The sequence below is a fragment of the Myiozetetes cayanensis genome, unplaced genomic scaffold, assembly GCF_022539395.1.
Source record: "Myiozetetes cayanensis isolate MyiCay16 unplaced genomic scaffold, myiCay2020 scf14, whole genome shotgun sequence".
NCBI lineage: Eukaryota > Metazoa > Chordata > Aves > Passeriformes > Tyrannidae > Myiozetetes > Myiozetetes cayanensis.
The window spans coordinates 9620007-9632352 of record NW_026087048.1 but is presented as its reverse complement, the minus strand read 5'-3'; positions in this window follow the sequence as shown (position 1 = coordinate 9632352).

Below are 12346 nucleotides of genomic sequence, written 5' to 3'. Positions count from 1 at the left end.
ATGGTAATTTAATTTATTAGATGCCCAGAGCATTTATAGTCAAAATGCCAGGGAAATTAATATGAACTTATTCCACAAAGAAAGATAAAGGCATTGACAAAAAGCAAAGTCTTCAAACACCATCTTCATTCATGCATGAGGCACCCTGTGTGCAAAATGATAGTGTTTGGAATGTCAGCCAATCAAGCAGTCTAATTGGCTGAACTACTTAAGTGCCTCATCATATAGAAATGGGTTTTAACATTTTCTCTGTCACACTTTAGTTCCTCCAAAGTATGTCTGAGCTTTACTGTAGCTCCAGCCTATTGAAGATTTTTCTAAGGCCTCTGAGTGAGGTGTTGAGCTGTGACTTTAACACTTCATTGAGCTGAGAGCCCCAAGACCTGCTTCAGAAACCTGGTCATAGGCAAGCTCTGGAGGTATTCCATGGATAGGACATGGTACTGGCTCCTATTTCTCCTGTTTCAGTGCAGCATAGTTGGGTCTGGCTGGACTTCAGATTACCTGCAGTCTCACTTCTTCCAGCAACAATGGATTTGGAGCCCAGTTTGCCTCTGTGCCAGCACAGCTAAATTACCAGTCGTGTGAAACAGCCTCATCCCATGAGCAGTAGGTGAGATGTTCAAGTATCAGAGGTCAGCTGAATGTGCCACAAATCACAGGTAGCGAGGGGAGCAGGTGGTGCTTCAGTCCCTGCTAGCAAAGGTGCATCAAGGAGCATGTGCTCCAAGCATGTTGAGGCAGATGTGTGCTCCTGGTGAAGGGAGCACATCCTCCTTGAGTGCACACAGGGAATTCACACCATGCAGGATTGTCAGTCTGCAAGGCTGAAGAGCCCAGAGCAAAGATGATAATTAGAGCCTCATGAGCAATGATTTCCATCTTGTACTCCCAGCTTCTTCGTTGATTTTTGTGATAAATGAGGATAAATCATCCAGACCATATGAACCAATTTACTCTTCCATAAAATGATTATACATGGTAGTTTCTGATTGTCCCACTGTGCTGCATGTGACTGTTTGAATGATGCCTTGAGATGCTTGCATGAACATTGCTATACAACAGCAAAGCATTATCATTAAGGGTCTCTTTCAGAACAGAGTCAAACTCTTCTGGGGAACAGTTTACTGTGCATGCACAGACTCTATCTCTTGGCTTGTATTTGTCAACATGTGTGTGTCCATCCTCCCTTCTCTTGTTTACTTTGGTTATTCACCTAAGCTGAAAAGGAAGAGATTAGGTTAGATATTTTCAAAGATCTGCAAATGTAGTAGAATGCACAAGGGGCATTTTTGGCATTAATGTTCTGTGTATTTTGTTTGGATAATTAAGCACGGAAAGGTCACCTTGTGTTCTAACAGAAAACATAGAAAGAAAAGCCAAGTTAGAGCAAAAGCATTTTAAGGAGAAAGGATCAGCATCTCACAATATTTATTACTTCTTTAGTGTTTCTCAAGCTGCTGCAATTCATTGATTCCAAACCTGTGCTTATACATTTAGTTTTCAAAGGCTAGTATAAAGTATGATATCGAATACAAGGTAAGGGCTAGGCAGCTCAAGGAGAGCACATTGTTGACAGCCATTTGGCAATGTTTGTCCTTTGGGACAGGCATCCAGATGAGGTTTATTCAAAGCACATCAGCCATGGCACTTTGTAACCCTCTCAAAGAGAGGACGCATGAGGAGCTCCTTTTCTTGTCATGTGCTTATGTGCCTTCTGAATATCATGTCCTAAAATTAAATAAACAAAAAAACCCCAAACCAACCAAACAAAAAGCTTTTTTTTTTTTTTTTTTAAAAAGAATGAAAACAGTGGACAGAGTTTGATTATGAAGTTCCAGCCGTTTCTGCCTGAAGCCTTTCCCACCTCAGAGATGCTACTCTGTTTTTACTCTATTCCTTGTGGCTTTCTGTCTGCAGCTTAACTCTGCTCATTATTTATCTGGTGAATGCTTCCAGTGAAAGCCACTGCTTCTACTCACAGGTGAGCTTGGTCCACCTTACAGCATCCAGAAATCCCTTCCTGAATTACGAACACTGAGAAAGGATTCAGCTGGTTATTGTTCCCACAGCAGCTTCAGGGTATGAAGCAGGGCCAGATGTGAGCTGTTCTGTGCACACAAACCCCATCTTTCCCTGTGTGACCCTTGCAGCATCAGAGAGGCTAAAATAGCATAAGGATAGGTTCTTGAGGATGATCTCTGCTCTCACAGTACCTAAGACCAGGAGGTTGTATAGATTTCTGTCTCATGTAGGACAAATGAGTGCAATGGGTGAATAAAATAGGAATTCATTTTTCTTCTGTTCCTAGTTCCTACAGAATGTATTTAAAATTCACTCTTAGGAGACCTTCCTGCCTCATCTGTGATTGGCAGGGGGACTGTCTGTACTATGCAGAGCTGTAATTTATTTATTCCTTCTATTTGTGACCTGGAGTTCTTTGAGTATTTTTCCCCTCTCACGAAAAAAGTAATTCTCTCTCCTACTTCAGTCCTACATCCTTTCTTATGAACACTTGGTAAAGATTTCATTTCATTTTTCTGCAATCTTTTTCATCTGTTACTAAATAACCCTGGCACTCTCTTAGAGCTGTGCTGACATTTTGCTTCCTACATGCTTGAAAAATTCTTATTTGTCTTTATTCCTTGAAAACATTTTACCACTCTTCCTTTCAGGTTTTCCTGGCCAAATTTTATTCTTTTAGCCTCATTCTAGCACTTCCTCTTCTATCTCTTTTCTCAAATACCTGTTTCATACCTTTTGGTTACACAGTCATTCATTTCTCTTTTTGTGTCTATTCTCCCTGTATTTTACTTCCCTGGATAGCCTTTATCCTTCTAAATCTGCTGAATCACAAAATGCTCCAGTCCATTTTTGGTGTTTCCAAGGCCAGGTAATAAACCTAAGAGAAAGGAAAAAGTGAAGGCTTGGTGTGTGTTGTGTATCTAAAGGGAACACTTTCAGAAGGATTGGCAGGGTTTCAGTAAGCAGTAGACCCTTGATGGTGCTTGTCCTCAGTGAAACTGTGTCATGATTAAAGCTAAACTGTAGCACTTGTTCTTAAGGATACACGGTGGCCCTTGTTCCTAGAGGTTGGCTGCTCTATGAGTGAAATAGGAGCACCATAATTACCTGGGTCATTCCCCCAGATTCCTTCATGGCAAACCCACAATTTGCTTGTAGATTTTTTTTCTCACAAAACCTACTTCTCCTTTCTCTCTCTCTTTCTCTCTCTATTCTGCAACCCCCCTCCCCCCCTCTCTCTCCTCAGATATTCTGCTTTGAGTCTAAGAGTGCACCTATTTACTGTGTTAAGACAGAGCTTCTATTTGGCCTCGTTTCACCCCTCTGTTTCAGCCTTAGCCCCATCCCTGTGATTTCTGGGTCAGCTTCTGCTTGGTATGCAGTGTCCTGCCTGGAGTTCTGAGCATCCTGTTTCCCTGTGTTGCTGGGCAGTTTAGTGTCTTTCCTGATCAGGCCTCTATATGTGCTCGCAGAGCCCAAAAGCAGAACCAGAAATTCCTGAGTTAAAAATGTTACCATGGCTTCTTTTTGTCACTAGTATTACCTGAAATGCTGTCACAGTGGGCCACAAGCACACTTCCCAGCAATGCAGCTTATTAAGCATGGTTTGAAGATTCCTGCTTACCAGGTAGGGAAGACTAAGGGAGTATGATAGTACTTCCACAAGCCCTCTGAAAGACATTACATGGTCTCAGATGAGATTATCACCTCTCCTGGTTTTCAGTTTAACTTTTGGTGGCATCAGCTGTACTCTTGGAAGAAGACAGGATGAAACAATACCTTGAAATTACAGAGAAGCAGAAGGAGCCTCCAGTAAGACACACTCCTCATGGAAAAATCCTTTACATCTAAGCCTCTGACACTGCAAGTTCAGAGAAGGAGAGGAGAGGAGGCAGAAAGCCAAGCAGAAAGTGGTTCAGGCTGATAGAATTTAGTTTTGCAGGAAGGAAAAAAGCCCATTGTCTGCAACCACATAATCATCTTGCACGGTGTGTAATGTTTATAAAGAACAGGGGGTCACATATGGCTGGCTGTCAGCAAGAAACAGCAAGCTTGAATTAGTATTAAAAAAAGCTGAGTACTTAAAAAATAATATAACTACATGTAACAAATGTAAATGGTTTCAGCTGTGATAAGAGAACAGTCTTTCCTTCCTTCAGACTTGGCTCTGTGTTTCCTTCCTTAATTTCTTCTGTCATGTTAAATTATTTACAAAATGCATCCTGGTATTGAGAGGTTAGGACCTAACACAGACAGCTTCTTTACTGGCTTTGTGGTAAATGTCTGGCAAATCAACTTAGACCTGCAAATGAGAAATTTCTACAGATCTTTTTAAGTACTGCCACATTTAAAGAGACGTTCAGGTTTGGAATACCTCTCTAGCTGTTGTGCAAACAACTCATTTTGGGACAATTTTAGAAGCCCATGTTATTCCCTTACTAGCCTAAACAGCCCCTGTGCTCCAGTTGTGTGATATCAGGGATGGAAACAAGAGCTGGCTATAGATAACTAGGGCTGGCTTTAACTGTGTGGGATACTTGTATGTAGGAAAGAAAGAGCTGGTTCTCAAGGAAAGAAAATGAGGCCAGTAAGAACTGCAGGCTTCCCTCTTCATCTTCTGCTGCTTCCTGGGGGTAAGGGGTGTCAATGTACAATGCTGTATTTTAACACTGACTGCTGATTATTCAAGTGACTATCAAAAAAATTACACTGCTGCAAAGAATATACTGAAGATATAGTGCCCAGAAAATGCCATGCACTTCAATGGGGAGCTTTTGCCAGAGAACAAAAGGCCTGGGACTGCAAGAAAAGACGGAAGTGTGGAGTCAGTGCTTCCCTGGGGCAAAAATTAAAATCCATTAATTTATATTGATTATATCCCTAAAGCATTTTAAAGTATTTTTCCCTGTTGTTCAAACTTTGCTGTTTCTAAGTCATAGAGGAAAGGGGGGAAATGATGAAGAGCAAGGCAATAGTAGCTTTACAAGGAACAAAGGAGATTAAATACAGCTTGCCCATCCCTTCTGTTCACTATCCCACTTCCCATTTACCTTGTCAGTACTCATGGCAGCCCAACTCCAGAGGCTTCTGCAAGCTGAGGAGGGGAAATTGGAGGGTGGAGGGGAATGGCTGAGGGGATGTTTTGTGATGGCTGGGGCTGGGCCCCTGAGCAGTCTACCAACGATCACCAAAGCCTATTCGGAGTGCAAACTGCTTTCTCCCCTGGTCTACTGTATTTTCTTGATCATTCATCATTGACTTTATTGATCAGAATAAACAATTATTATAGGGAAAGCAATGAAAAGAATGTTCTGTTGAGATAGCAGCTACAGAAAACCACAAAAGAAGGTGTTTGCAAGAGCCCAGCCTGACAACTGGAGTGAGGAGCTGGCTCCCACATTGATGGGAGTCGCAGAAATAAAAAGCTGTTCCATACCAGTGTTCACAACCCTCTCACAGTTATTTGCTACTCTCCCTGTGGCCATATCCTTATCCCTGCTGCTCTTTCCCAGAGTCTCTGAGCCTGGAAGAGGTTGAATTTCTGCTGATCCATTGTATCAGGGCGAATTCTGGCAGCCGTGGCAGCGGAGGCCTCTGAGAGCTTGTACTTTCTGATAGTTTACCTCATGGCCTTTTCTTCCTAGCAGGGTAGAAAGGTGAGGAAGAGGTACAGAGAGAGGGAGGCTCCTGTAGACTGCCTGGGGCAGTGTGATTGCAGCTGTCCCTTGCCATATCAGAATGGGCAAGTAGGTGACAGGCATGGTCTGCTCTGGTAGCACTGCTTGGCAGAGGGGAATTATGTTATCTTGAACAAGGCAGTAACCCTTTGTTTAATTTTAACATTTCGAAAGTGCACTCTATCTCTGTTACACTTTTGCAGGGAGCTGGTGTCTGCCTCCTCCAAATGTGATGATCAGGACACATTATTTGAGTGTGGTGTGATGGTAGATGCAGCAGTTGCTACATTATTTTCTTCTAGAAAACGAGTTGTTGTTGGTTTTTGTGTGTGTGTGTGTTTGGGGTTTTTTTTGTTTTTGTTTTTGTTTTTTTTTTGTTTTTTTTTTTTTTTTTTTTTTGTTTTTTTTTTGGTTGGTTGTTTTTTGTTTTTTTTTTGGTGGGGAAAAAAACTTCGTTCAAAACACAATTCACTACAACGTGAAATGGACAACATTTAATCCCATTTTATGTTATCTTTGTGGCTACTTTAGTTACCCATTTCTTGGGGAAGTAAAAGTTTTCTGTCTATTTTGTGTACTGGCTGACCAGTGTGCCTCCAGTCTTGGCTGTTCCCCACGGAGACAGTCTGCAATGGCTTTGTTATCTGTCTCATCCCTCCTCCTCCTCCTCCCTGCTTTTGTCTCTGTTTCCGGGAGAGCTCTGGAAGTGCCTGCCAGCCCAGCAGTGAGCCTGCCCCACACAGCATCCCCAGCTGCTCTGCCCTGCTACGCCCACATTTGGTTTGCCCTGTTGAGACCAGGACCTTGGCGTGTGTTTTACCCTGGGGTGTGTATTTTTCTCCATGGCACTATTTATCACATATTCTTTCTTTCTCAGTTCATTATTTATTCAAGCATGCAATTCACATCCTCCCACAGTGGGCATTAGTGAAGGGTCCTGCTTGGTAAATGGGAGGGGCTTTTACCCATTTACTTTTTATCTATGGTGGTTCTTTCATTGCTGAAGTCATTATTTCTGGCACTCCTGTGATTTCCATGCTGTGATCTCGTTCAAATGAGCTCCTTCACATTCTTGTGCTTCTTCTTCAAATGATAGGCACTGTCTGTAACTTGAAGTGTTGTTTTTCACTCAGCTCCAGCTATGGGTTCCTTGCACCTTTCCACTTCCAGTCTCTTTTTTCCTCATAGTTTACTTTCTCTCTCCTGCCTGCAACAGAAGAGGACTGTCCTCTCCCCTTATTTCTGGTCTTGACTGACTGACTTCCTTTCCATGGTAGGTTCGAGTGGCTTTCTCAGAAGTACCCTTACAACTGAGACTGGTGCCTTGCTATTGAATTGGTCCAAAGTTTCTCTCTGTTGCCAGAAGCCTCTTTTGCAGACTGTTTCCAAACACGACTCTGAGATGTTTTAATCTTTTGTGGTTGCAGCTCTGCTCCTGTCTCTGTATTACCTCTCCCCACTCAGCTTTCTTTGCCCAGATTAAATGAGAACTGCAAAAAATGTCATCTTCTTCATGACTAGCCCTGACCTGAAAAAGTTCCTTGCTCTGACAGCTGCTTTCTTTTTGGCAGCAACATTACTGTCTGCAGCACTTTTAAAACCTTCTCCAGTTATATCACACATTCCCAGAGAAATTCCATCTCTGACGGCACTTCTAATTGGTTTGTTTTTTTCACTTTATGTCTTATCTTATTTTACTCCAAGTACTTTGTGTTGTCCTGAAGTTACCCTGAGCCAAAGAGGGTGGCAGGGATTTGCCTCATTCAGTGTCCAAGCTCCAGCAGCCTGGTATGGTGTAACATGAGAATTGGCATAAATGGAAAATCAGTTTCAAATAGCTCATGCCAGCGCACGTAGGAATGTGTTGACTGCAGGCAGTGTGTTGTGTGGATTGCACAGATAAGCATATTCTCTGCTATACCATCATTCAGTGCACAACCTGCCATAAATGCATGTATCTGCTCCCCTACAGATGGACTAGTTCCTAATGCAGTTCTGTTTTCTGTAATGACCTATAATGTGTTCACCATCTTTTTGATTTGTCCTTTTGTAGCTAAATGTGTCTCAAATATACCATGCACCACAGGTATGTAGGAAAGTCAGATGGCTCTATAAGGGCTCCTCACCAATTAAAAAATAACCCCTGTGGACAAATACAGTCAAATGCTGTAGTTTGATCCACCAATACATTCTTTTCCTGCAGCACATCCACTTATTAAAGCTGCTTTTCTGTGGAAATTAAACTACCCCTGAAGAGTCCTTTGGTGGGGGACGTTCACCTCTCTCCCCAAACAGCCCAAGCGATTGAGGAGGGCTGGAATTCATCTGCAGAAACTAAGGGCAGCTTCTCTATAGGTGTTGTCCCAATTTAGAGAGTGAAATAATGGCCTCTGGCCCCCGCCTGACTTGGAAGGATAATGTGGGAGTTTGGGGCCAATGTATTTGCATATATGTGGAGCCAGCATGGAGAAATAGAATACAGAGCATTTCTTAAGTACCTCCTTTTCTTGTCTGTAGCTCAACAGGCTGTACCTGTTTACCACCATAGTTTGCAGTTGCTCACCTGGCGACATCTGCAAGGCACCACGCTGCCCTGTGTCAGAAATCCTCAAGTTGGCTCTGGGGAGGCTTGAACCTGCACATTGTCAAACTGCACACAGATCTGGACTCAGTTCAGTGCTGACTGAGCTGGGAGTCTCTGCAGCCCCTTGCCCTCCAGGGGAGAGGGAGCCTGCTGTGTCCCATGCTCTCTCTGCATCCCCCAGATGCTCTTAAAGTGTAAGCAGATGTCACTGCATGGCAATGACACAGCAGACACTGGTGAACAAGTCAAATTTCACTCATCTTCTAGCTGACCTAGAATGGTTCACAATTGGAGCTATTCTCCCTTGACAGCTCCGAGAAGAGGACTAATGCCTACTGCTGATTGCCAGGGTTTTCTGACAGCAAAGCAAATCACTTTTTAAAGACAGTGACTTGTTTACTTTTCACTGAAACTTGAATTGAAGATATTTCATAATAGAATTTGAGCAAATTTACCAGATGTTTCATCCCACTGTGCTTTTCTGGCAGGTCTACAAGACAGAATGCTGACTCAGGCTAATAAATCAGGCTGTGTATGAAAGGCTTGGGGAAGGAATACAATATATATGCCTGAAACCATAGGAATATCTTACCCCATCGATCCTTGGGAATTCCTGATGTTTCCTGTGCTTTTCTCAGAGACTGATTTCAAATACAGGAGGGGAAGGGGGTCCTGTTCTGTTCTTGTAGCCTATGGTGAGACCTAACTTTGTCTAACAGCACTCCATGTGCTGGCACTGGAGATCATAGACATAAAAATGATTAATATATTTCTGTAGTCAGGCAATTATCTATCCAGCTGGGAGAGAATGGGAAATAGGAGTTTAAGGTGCGTTCAGAGGCTGGCTGTGACCCAGAAAAGTACTGTATTGCTCTACAAAATAATATTCCCTTCCTCATCCATCTCCTTCTCTTCCACCCCCTGTCCTTTTGCTTTGTTCAGTCTCTACTATAATCTCTTTGCTTCCTTGCTGTCCTATCCTGCTGAGCTCTGCTGGTTCCCTTGGAATGAGGAAATAAAGCCACCTGTAGAAGACTCTTCTTCTGGGGGCTTGCATTGCATGTGTTAACCACATAAGACTGTTTTAAAAGACATTTCTACTCCCTTTCTAGTGATTCTCACAGTATTTGATTCAGTTTACTGACCACTGTGCAAGTTTCGACCATTCAGTCTGCTTTTGCTTTCTTTTCTCTAGTCTTCTTTTATTTTCTCTTACTGTAGTTCTGCTGGTTTTCTAGATATTCACCTCCTTGTTTCTCTCCCTACATATGAGGAAAAAGCAGATGAAGTTTCCACACCAGGTTCTAAGCAGAGGAAGTAATACAGGAAATGCTATTCGTGTTTGTCTGACTGCAGCAGGAAAACATATATCAAGCTCTTCACTGAAGCCCACACCAGCCCAGCAACACTTGTGCTAGTGATACCTGGTCCCCTAGGGTGTAAGAGGCTTTGGGTGACAGCACAGCATCATGTCACTCTACCCTTGCCTGGAGTGATTTAATTAACATGTCCCTGAAGTCCTTCTGCTGTTACAGGCTGTGCTAGTTGGAGACTTTGCAGTGCTGCTCCTCCTGTATGGCCATTTTTAAGGATTCTCCCTCATACCAGGGTGACAGTGGTACTAAGCAACCCCTCTTTTAGTCCAGCAGATGTGAAATCAGGATACTCAAGCGTAGGAAAGTGTTCTTTAAATAAAAACACGGACAGACGTGGACCCACAACAAACAGATTGCCTTTGAATAAAGTTTGCCCATCTGAATTAGCAATGTCAGAAGCTGCATTTTTAAATCACAGTCATATAATTTCAGCAAGTTCTATTATCCTGTGTGTTGCCTTTATCTGAAGATTGCAGGCATTTTTGATTATCTGTCATTTTATGTTTATGCAGCTGTTTTCATCCTGATAGGTCACAGAAATTTGCCACATGGCAGTAATGGCAGCCATCTCATCCAGAATGTTACAAAGGAATGGAGAAATGGGGAGTGTCTACCCAGGACTGCTATTGCAAATTGACACACTTAGAAAAATGCTGTAAAGCCATTCCACTCCATTTTTAATGCTGTGTCTGAACAGCCTACGCTCGATGAATTGTGTGATGCTCGACTTGTCTGTCTGTGCAAGATGAAGGGCTGAGCTGGCTGTGTTAGGTTTAAACCCATGCTTCTTGTGGCAGTAGGTATTCCTTGGCCCATGCAGCATCTTGAGGGTTAAGGGGCTGGAAACGGCAACACTGACTGTCCTCCAGCTCCTCAGGTCTTAAACCCATCAATACCCGAAGCTATTGTGATGTTCAGCCTGTGTCTTCTGAGTGAGTCTGCACAGTTGGCACCACTCCAGCTGCAGCTGCTCTTTAAAGTTGAAAAAACTGCTTGGAAAGTGTTTTTTTTTTTCTTAAATTATTATTATTTTCTCAACTTTGAGAATAGTTTGGTGTCATGTCCCTTCCCCCCTACTCCTTCCTTTAACAGCAATTTGCAGTCCAGCTTGTGTCCCACCACTCACACTCTCACTGCAGCCTTAAAGGAGCACAGACCAAACCTCAGCAATTTTCAGCAAGGCCACAGAGTTGTTGGAAAGGTTCCCACTGCCTTCTTCAGTGAGCTCTTAAAGGCAGGCTCCAGCTTTCGAGTGCTGCTGTAAATAATGTCTAGAAGGGGCCGGATAAGGAATAGGGGGTACACACAGCCCTGCTTTCAGCTCGCATTTAATTTCCGTTGTCTCTTTTAAGAGAAAGAAGGGAGGTAATTTCATGTAACTTGGCACATCGTCTGATTGTTGGACCCTTAGGGGTCTGTTTGGGGCTGTCTCTCCCACCCACAGGACTTCAGGCTCCAGGTTTTACTTGGAGGAGCCAGAGAGGCCTCTCGGGTGCCTGAAGGGGAGAGCGCAAAGTGTTAACTGCAGAAGGAGCGCTGGAAACAAGGGCAATTTTCTGGCTTTGATCTGTCACTTGGCAGTTCCAGGAGACAGGCTTGTCTGGGGCTATCTCTGCTGCAGAGTTTGGAAGTGGCTGAGAAGGCACCGCTCAGCCTGGGGGATCAAAGTGCACCAAAGAGCAAAGGAGCTCGATGTCCTCTGTTTGAAGCAGGAGCTGCAAAATAGAAATGCAGCACTGGTCTCCGCCAGGAAGCCGAAAGGGAGGATGTGCTCCCCTCCTTTCCCTCTTTCTGTGAATTTTTCAACAGGTTAAGTTGCATTTGGTCGTTAAGGGTTGTGAGTACACTGAGAGACAAATGCAGCATCTGCAGCTAGAAGGAAGGCAGAGTTATTCGAGTGGAGTTAATAGCCAGATAAGGTGGCAAATATTAAGTTATGGAAAACTTACTGTATCATTCCCTTAATTCAACAGAAGGTGACAAGGAGATGAATTAAATATAGAAACTAGACATGAAAGAACTCAAAGAATGTCTGTGTTCTTATTCAACGCTAGGATACAGAATGCTTGATTTCATGCAAATCAGACTTCATTTATTTTCTGTTTTGCTTCTTCAGTTATATATGAGATGAATGAGGAGTGTTTTTTTTGAGCATCCCATACCTGGTAAATTCACTCTGGGAATGGAGGAAATAGAGTGAATATGATTCTGGACAATGACATCGCCAATGATCCAAAAATATTTGCACTGGGTGACCTGAATAATCTCTTGAATATAAATGAACCCCAAGGGAAAATTTCTATTAAGAGCAAATGCAGTAGCTAAAAGGGTGATATTGGTGAATTGGAAATATGCAGAAGGATTTAAAGCTTGCTGAATTGTACACAGGATTAAGTGAATTGACACAGGTGGAGAAAATAATTTCAATAATTAACAGGTTTTTGTTCTTTGGGAATATTTCTGGGAAATATAGTCATAATGGTCATACTACACACAGTAAGTTACTGCTGTAGTGTAGAATAATGGAATATATCCATGTGGTAAAATAGTGATCCATAATCATATTGTTATGCTAGACTGTGGAAAAACAGACATTTGAAACAAAATTAAACTTTGTATGATACATGGATATATTACATTATGCTTCCTTCTGCAGGACACCTTCAAAGTGACAGTTTGCTTAC